Here is an 8476-nt window from a genome sequence, read left to right as displayed (position 1 = left end):
GAACAGTCTAGATCCATCCTCTTTGGAACCCCCTTTCAGGTAGTTGAAAGCAGCTATCAAATCCCCCCCCCCCATTCTTCTCTTCTGCAGACTAAATAATCCCAGTTTCCTCAGCCTCTCCTCATAAACCATCCCAGATGGGTGCTCCAGCCACTGGACTATAGAGTTAAAATTAACATATAAAAACAAGACAAAAAAAGTAGGTAGTCAAAAGAGTTTTGGAAAACGCTTAGGTAACAGTTCTAAACTGAAAAAGCTATTTCTGTTGTGCCTGGTTGAGCCCTAATAAAGGCAAAGAAAATTCAGACTGCGCAGGGTTGTGTTTTTCCAATTCCTGCATTGTTATTGCAATGGAAAGGCCAAGTCATGTGATCTTTATTCATTTTATAACTTAGTCAAAACTCCCGCTGACTTCTTTGAGAAGAAGCCTGAGTGTGGACAGAGATAAAATTAGAGTGAAAACTGAGTTAAGGTCCTGGAGGATTTGGCCCATGGAATATAGAAAAAATTAAAACAAAATAACAACAAAACCTACATGTAGTTCCTTATGTAAAGAGTTTATTATACTTCTGAAAAAGCTGTGATTGGTTACTATGGCAACTGACATGAAATGGAAATAAAATGCTTTTAATACAAGCTGACTTCTCCCCACAAATTTAGAAACTAATCAAATCAGGCTGGAGCAAATGTGTCCTTAAAATATGTACTTTTTAATATTAAAAAAAGGAAATACAAGCACAATCAGCATACAGAGAACTTTGAAATGTCAATGTATTTTGCCATTTTAATGACACAATCATCCAAAAGGCAGAAAAGTCATTTTTAATGGAGTCTCTTTTAATAACCCTGACTTCACTTATGAAGAATTTAAGCTTTACATGGAAAAGGTTCCTTTCTGTTTTCCTGAAATTTGCCATAACTTCAGGTGCTCATGAAAGGCACCAGATTGACAGACCTGGACACTGAAATCTTTCCTGGGGAATCGAAGAATCAACTGAATTCAATGATTAATTGTAGTGTAGAACATCAACTGATAGCCAATGCAAGTGCAATAGTTCACAGGTAAGCCTTGAATCCAGTCCTCATGCAAAACTCCCATTTCTAGCAATTGTAATTTTTCCATGAGCAATGCAAGCAGGATTTGGCCTGCAGTACACCCTACTGAAACAGTATAGTGCCTAATACTACAAACTCTCATTCAGCTCAGCATTTGTCACATCATTACTTCATAGTATTTCTCACATGAGTAAGCATTTGCATGATTACATCCACAGAAAGTAGAATGGTAGCAAGGCCGGCTCCAGGCACCAACGATGGAAGCAGGTGCTTGGGGTGGCCAATGGAAAGGGGCAGCACGTCTGGGTCTTCGGTGGCAATTTGGCTGTGGGTCCCTCAGTCCCACTCTTCCTCTTTGCGCTGCCGCCAAAGTGCCACCAAGGAGGAAGAGAGGGGATGAAGGACCTGCTGCCGAATTGCCACCGCAGAATGAAGCGGCAGTATTGAGCTGCTGCTGAAGTGCCGCTGATTGGCTTTAGCGTCCCCCCTCCCCCCGCTTTGCCACTTGGAGCGGCAAAAAAGCTGGAGCCGGCCCTGAACGGTAGTAATCTCAGTGAAAAGAGTCCATTTAACTACAGGCGTAACCTAGGCAGGCAGTGGGACTGTTCTCTGTTAGGCATAACATGTCAATTTATTATTACTTAATCTTCCATCCTGTCCTCATCTTTTGGGAGTTTCTTTCACCTGTTGCATCTTGTCATTATTCTAGACTGAGAGTTCTCTAGGGTAGGGACTATCTTGTTTACATGTTTGTCCAATGCCTAGCACAATGCACATTATGCACCATTGACGGGGGACAGGGTCACCCAGGAGTAGGATGACCAGACGTCCTGTTTTTAAAGGGACAGTCCCGTTTTTTGGGACTTTTTCTTATATAGGCACCTATTACTGCCCACTCCCTGTTTCATTTTTTCACGGTTGTTATCTGGTCACCCTACCCAAGAGGGCAGTTTGCCCTGCCCCCCCCCCCCACATTTGAGAAGGCCCACAAATTGAGTGGTGCTGCAATCTGGCACACTGGATCACAATGCTACTCACTGAAGTTTGGTCTGACAACAGAAGGGCTGCTGTGCCAAACCTGAGTGCCACCATGTTAAGTTAAAGTGAGAGTGGTACAGTTGTGTGTATCATGTGAAAAAATTCTGGGAAAGCCCCTCTTTCTTATATATATTTATTAGGAAAAGTCTCTCATACACTGGTTCAGTTTTTCATAAATGTAATTTTCATAGCCCAGACTAAAGTTCCTAGGAATAGCTGGTTATGAACTCCTCTTCCTCAGTCAAACTTTAAGACTCCTGTTTAAGTCACTTCTGTTGTGAAGGTCGGTGTAGTGAGGCCAGGCAGCTGGTGGTTGCACTTGGGAAAAGGGATGACTGAGACATTCCCTGTTGCAGGTTCCTTTAAATATACAAGGAATTCTGTTCATCTCGTTGCTATGAGATGACACTTGTTTATGAAGAATCACCTTTTAATGGCTTCTCTCGAAATGGAGTCCTTTGCCTCATGTAAGTAGAACACGATGAAAGAGTTGTAAAAGAAGCTCCAACTCAGGAATGTCACATCACAAGTTCAGTTACGAGAACCCCACGATATTTTAAATAATGCAAAATGCTGTGTCAAAGCTGCAGAAAGATGAGGGACTGCTCTTAACACAACTATACCATAGGTAAGATTTTTATGGAGTCTTCATGATACTAGCAGGAGTTTTTTGGTTCTTGCATTTATAAATCCAAAACTGAGTTATGTGATAATGTCCATTGAAGCAAACTTTCTCAACCAAGCTGAACCTAGGAGCTTCATTTCTAGGGTATATTGTTTATAACCGCTGTATTGCACAAAACAAACAAACAAAAAACCCAACCCCCCCTCCCACCATTTTCTGCTTTGGAACGTAAGGAAGAGATGTGAGTATTAAAATAAAGAATGAAAAACTGGTTGCTCTGCAGTATGTTTGATCTTGTTCTGTATATACCTCTAAGGGAAGCAAACTATTCACTGTCTCAACTCCAGTTTAAAGAAGACAACTTATCTGTAAATTAATCATAATATTTCAACACTTCTCATACCCGATACCCTCTGGGCATCTTAAAATAAATATGTAGTAGCAGAAAAGACTTAATTCTCTGAAGCAGAAGTTATATAGAAACACACCAAAAATAAAATGAAAACCAAACAGGCTTTAGATAGGCCACTGCCAATCACTTCATGATTTGTCAGAGCTAGGAGGCAGATGTCTCGGCACAGAACAAAGCAATAAACTTCCATTACAATATGGATCAGGGATAGCAGTGTCAGCGCTCTTGATTTTATAATATACATGTGGCTTCATACTAAGCAGATGCAGTTTTTTAAGCAGACTCTTCAAGAGCTGAAAACTCAAAGGCAGTACTTGCTGAATAGGAACATCACTGCAGTTCGGCAACAGTTAGTGACTATATTTGATCCTGACACCAGTGCCGGATACAGAAAGAAAAGTTACGCATGTGCATAAATGATTAGGGCCCCAACTTCTTTACTACTTTATTAGAACGAAGGAGAAAAATTAAACAGTGACAAAGAAGTGGAGGCTAACTCACTACCAGGCAAATAAAGAGAACAAAAGAGAGCTGAAGAAAATTATTCATTTCCACGTTTCCCCATTCAGACGTATTCTGCAACAGAGCTAACAACTTAACTACTTCACTTTGAAGTTTGCTTACAGCCAGAAACAAGTGTATGTGAAGTGACACCTTGTTTGTAAAGGTATCGTCTCTGTATGTGTCTTAAGTTACATCCATGTCACAGGCTCTCCTGAGCCAGTGGAGCATCTCACAAAGCAGGCTTGCCTTAATTTTAAAGTACTAAACTGATACTTAATTCAAAATGGCCACCTGGGCTTTAAATCCCATAACAAACAGTTTGCCGGTCCACCAAAAAGTGGAGTCAAGTTTCTTGGCTTAAGATAGGGTAGATACTTCCTCCCCTTTCCCAGCTACATCCAGAGCTAGCCTGTAGGAGTGGCAGCCATCCCTTTTTATTTTGTCTGCTAGGCCCTGATTGGCTTCCACCCTACCAGCCCTTTTAGCCACTGGAGGACCAATTCTTACAGGTCATTCTGGGTGGCATCTCTACACAGCTCTTGGAGGTCTGAACTTGCTGCTCTTTTTCTACAAAAGGACACCAGTCTGGGTGGTGTGCTCAGGCAGTAGGGCCTTTAGCAAACACCTGATACACCCTTTACAATCTATTGTACTGACAAAACCAAGTTTTTAGTTCTGTTACCATTACAGAATAAATGCAGCCAAGGCAGAGTACAGTGGATTTTATTCTGTTTTGTGAATTGTCAGCAATATTTTAATTGTATATAATTGCAATGTTATATTTTTAAATGAATCCATCAGAAGACTGAAGAATCTTTCTTACTGGTGATGATGCAAGAGCCAGAAAGAACTTAGCATTCTTTTAAGGTTCCAGTAGAGAATTTAGTGTTTTCAGTCTGCAAATTAGCCTTTTTACTTGCAGAGTGAATTTGGTATGGAAGTAATTGAGAGAGAATAGATATGGAAGCCAATAATGCCATTTTGCAGATTTTATCTTCTCTTTAATTTCTGGCCCACATTACTGTAGTATCTGAGCATCTCACAGTCTTTAATGTATTTTTCCTCACACACCTCAGCATCCCTATTTTATAGCTGGGGAAATGAAGCACAGAGAATCTAAGTGACTTGCCCAAAGACACCCAGGAATTCTATGGAATTGAGTCTCAGTCCCCTGAGTCCCAGGCTAGTGCCATTGGGCCACCCTTCCTTACCACGCACCTTTTGGACAGCATTGGTCTGAGGTGGGTCCCTCAGCAGAGAGCAGCTACTGTGCTTCTCTGCAATCTCCTGCTGGCAGACTTGTCTGCCGTAGCTGTCCTTATATACTGGTTTACACCGGCTTACAGATCTAAATGTATCTCAAAAAGTACAGAGAGTCTAAATAATAAATATGATGAAACTTTAAGTGCCTCTCCAGTATGAGAGCTGGAGAAAGGACATTGCTGTATTTACATTTCATCTGAACTTCTCTTTGTATGCAATCCCTAAGCAGATCGCAAAGACCTTATCAACTGTCCATCTACTCTTTGACTATTCCACTCTGTCAGATTTTGCACATATGAACAATCATAGCTGAAAATGAAAGGAGCTGTGGGAAAACAAAATGATCTCCGAAAGTTAAGAAATGGAATGACATACTTGGAGATAGATTACATAATCAAGAGCTATCTATTACATTAAATGTGGTGATTGAAGATCCTTTGTTCAGTACAACAGGATCATTTTAAGAATAGTCTATCTAGAAGGCTACAGTTTAAAACACCTCCCACACTGCTCTAATTCTGTCTCTCCCATTCCTTTGAGTTTCTTTACTGGCCTCGTGTCTGTTTCTGCATCAAGTGCAAAGCCTTTGTCTTTACCTTCAGTGGTCCACAGAACTGTGCATGTGCCCCTTGCTTCTCATTTCATTTTTAATTGGAGTGTGGACGTACCCTAAGTGACATCCCTTTTGTCTTTGAAATCGCACTCCACAGCTCAGTACCTTCAGTTAATTTACTTACCCCTGCTAATTTCTATTCTGCCGCTCTCTACCCCTTCCTTCACCCTTGGTCAAAAAAAGACAAGTAACAAAAACTCCCATTGACTTCAATGGGCTTTGGATCAGGCCGAATATAATCTTAGATGATTTTTTTTTCAAATTAACATTCGGTTGCTGTTCCTTTTGAAATCAGTGACAAACTCCTATTGACTTCTGTGGAAGTCAGATTGGGTTTCAAGGCCTGTGTTCAATTTTACCTTACCTGCAGTTGTCTTCTCTGTTTGTTCCCTCTCACCTTGGTCTGTTGTGATCATATATTGTTAGATGTTTAATTTACACTGTAGCTCTTCAGGGTAGAGATCTGGTTTTCCTACAGAGTACAATGTATCCGTAAAATACCAGTCACACCTGCAGTGCTATTGAGCCAATCCATAATAATAAATAATAATAATAATAATAATAATGTTGGACCATTGTTTGGTGTCAGCATTTTCAAAATATTTGCAGCATTTGGACTCATCTGACATCAGTCTTGACTTTCAAAAACAAACTGCCACCTTGTGGTACAATTTGAAAGAAGTCCGTAGAAAATTAGATCTATAGAGATCTAGGATTTTTTGCCTCTCCCTGTGGTCTTCAGAGTTCACTTTTTCTTTCCAAAATAAAAAATCCAAGATACACTACTCCACATTCGGAGATAAAGTTTTATTATGATTATTTGTCAATCCAAAACATGGGGCCATTTCTAACAAAACTTTACTCATACAAGTAAAATCACATTGAATCCTGTTGGATTACTCATATAACCAATAATTTGTAGGACCAGGCCCAAACACACATAATTAATTATAATTAAGGCTACAATTATGTCATGGAAGTCACAGAATCCATGATTTCCAGAGACCTCCCTGGCATTTTCTGCTTCAGCCCCAGGGGCTGCGGGACTCTGGAGCTGGCAGCCAGTAAGGGTCACAGAGGTCGCAGCTGCTGCAGGTGGCAGGGCTGCTCACACTGCCCAGCTGCTGCAGGTGGCCCCGCACCTATCAGCCACTGGCCCCGCAGCTCCAAGCCGTGGCGCGGGGGATCCTGGAGCCACAGCAGCACTGGCTGCTGGACCCCGCCCCCCTTTCCATTTTGTCAGTTATTTTTAGTAAAAGGTCAGGTCTACTACCAGACAGGTCACAGGCTTCCGTGAATTTTTGTTTATTGCCCGTAACCTGTCCGTTACTTTTACTAAAAATAACTGACAAAACCTTAGTCTTACTTATAATTATATCTATATTTTTCCTGCAAAGTCACCAGTGCTATATATTACAATCAGTTTCAAATCTAGGCTCTGATTCACATTAACACTAAGGTTCCAGATAGTTAAGCCCATTTTAATACCCTTTACACTGCTTGACTGATATAAAGGGGTTTTAGCATTAATGAGAGTCAGACTCATTGAAGAGATCTTTCAACATCTTACTCACCAGGTTGCAAGACTCTGTATACATCTCAGATCAGTGATTTATTTAAACTAGATGGAAAACTAGTACTGCATATAAACACAAAAGCTTTGTTAAGGTTAAGTTATGGTTGCAGCCACCTATTATTATTTCGATTATATAGCATCTTTTGAGAACGTAGTAGTTAATGCAAATGTTAGGAACCCAGGAAATGCAGCAGATGTAGCAGAGCCATCCACCAATGAGAATGAAAGAAGGGTTTATACAAAAGACATTATGACTGTATGAAAAGTCCTTCACCGAAACTAATCTTAAGTTAAAGCTAGGCCCAAACAACTACCATGAGACCACACCAAAGAACTACTGTACTTTGATCCTTCTGCCGACATGGCACTGGAAGAGATCTGAGCAGTACCTTGCCTCACAGGAGTATGTCTTATTATGTATTCTTTAGCAATTCTGCATGTGGCTTAGATCCAGAAGAGGCAGCACTGAACAATTAGAACTAAAAAAGATGGAGATATTATGACCCCTAGAACATCCCAGTACCAGAGGCCAAGAGGCTCACTGGTATTTGATAATGAGTTTCAGCTGTCCTGACCAATTCAGTGTACTCCAACTCACAGGGGTTATAATCTGTATATAAAAGGTGTCATGCACTGTGTTTTTGGAAAACTATTAACTCACGTATCATTAATATTCCCGTGGGATGTATGCATGTGGTCTGTACTAAGAGCTGTGTATATACATTGGAATGATGACTAAAATGTGTTTAAGGCAGGTGTGTCTTGGGGAGTTGGTAAACTGGCCTGCCCTAGACAAAGGAATGTATTTGCTTCTCTCACCAGCCCACTCATCAGGCAGAGACAATGAAGTTCAATTCACACAGAAGGTAAACAAAGGCATCAAGCTAACAAATGGGAAGAGAAACTTTATCTGGACTATAAAGAAGGGGATCTGAACCTCAAGTGGCAAGCAATTGAATCACCTGATTATATACACAATATTACTGTATTTAGAAGTTTATTGAGTAGGGTGTTTCCCGAAAGCTTATGTTATAGTGGTGATTAATATCACAGTAAAATTTATGCATTAGTATTATATGAGGAATTATGGATACTCATGGATATTAGGCTTCACAGTCTGTATCCAAACAAAGGGAGAAACAGGTCTCTTCCAGACAGGAGGGAAATATCACAGATGGAATGTTACCTGTCTACTATGTAAATTAAATATGGTGGAATCAAAACCCTGGCACCCCAATTTACATACAGAGGGATGGGAAGCCCACAAGAAGGGAAAACAGGCATGAAGTCATCCTGCCTCTTGACACAAGGTCATTAAACTTTGGAAGATATAAGCATGGGTGGCGGGTACCGTAGGCTGGGGGAGGCTGTGCCTCTCCAAACAGCCAG

The 8476-nt window shown here is 40.7% G+C and overlaps 1 protein-coding gene across 4 annotated transcripts in view; it reads left to right on the top strand.

Annotated features, from left to right (window-relative positions):
- Positions 1-2506: 2506 nt before the first annotated feature.
- ASB4 (ankyrin repeat and SOCS box containing 4) overlaps positions 2507-8476 on the top strand; it is a 47604-nt gene continuing 41634 nt past the window's right edge. For 3 of the 4 annotated variants that reach the window (XM_045006903.1, XR_006577185.1, XR_006577186.1), the window contains exons 1-2: positions 2507-2722; positions 7910-7953. The gene's annotated coding sequence lies outside the window, so the exon portion shown is untranslated. The remainder of the gene's footprint in view (positions 2723-7909; positions 7954-8476) is intronic. The other variant, XR_006577187.1, reaches the window with a different exon arrangement.

Source organism: Mauremys mutica, chromosome 2 (assembly GCF_020497125.1).
Source record: "Mauremys mutica isolate MM-2020 ecotype Southern chromosome 2, ASM2049712v1, whole genome shotgun sequence".
NCBI lineage: Eukaryota > Metazoa > Chordata > Testudines > Geoemydidae > Mauremys > Mauremys mutica.
This window is presented reverse-complemented; position numbering and strand designations above follow the sequence as displayed.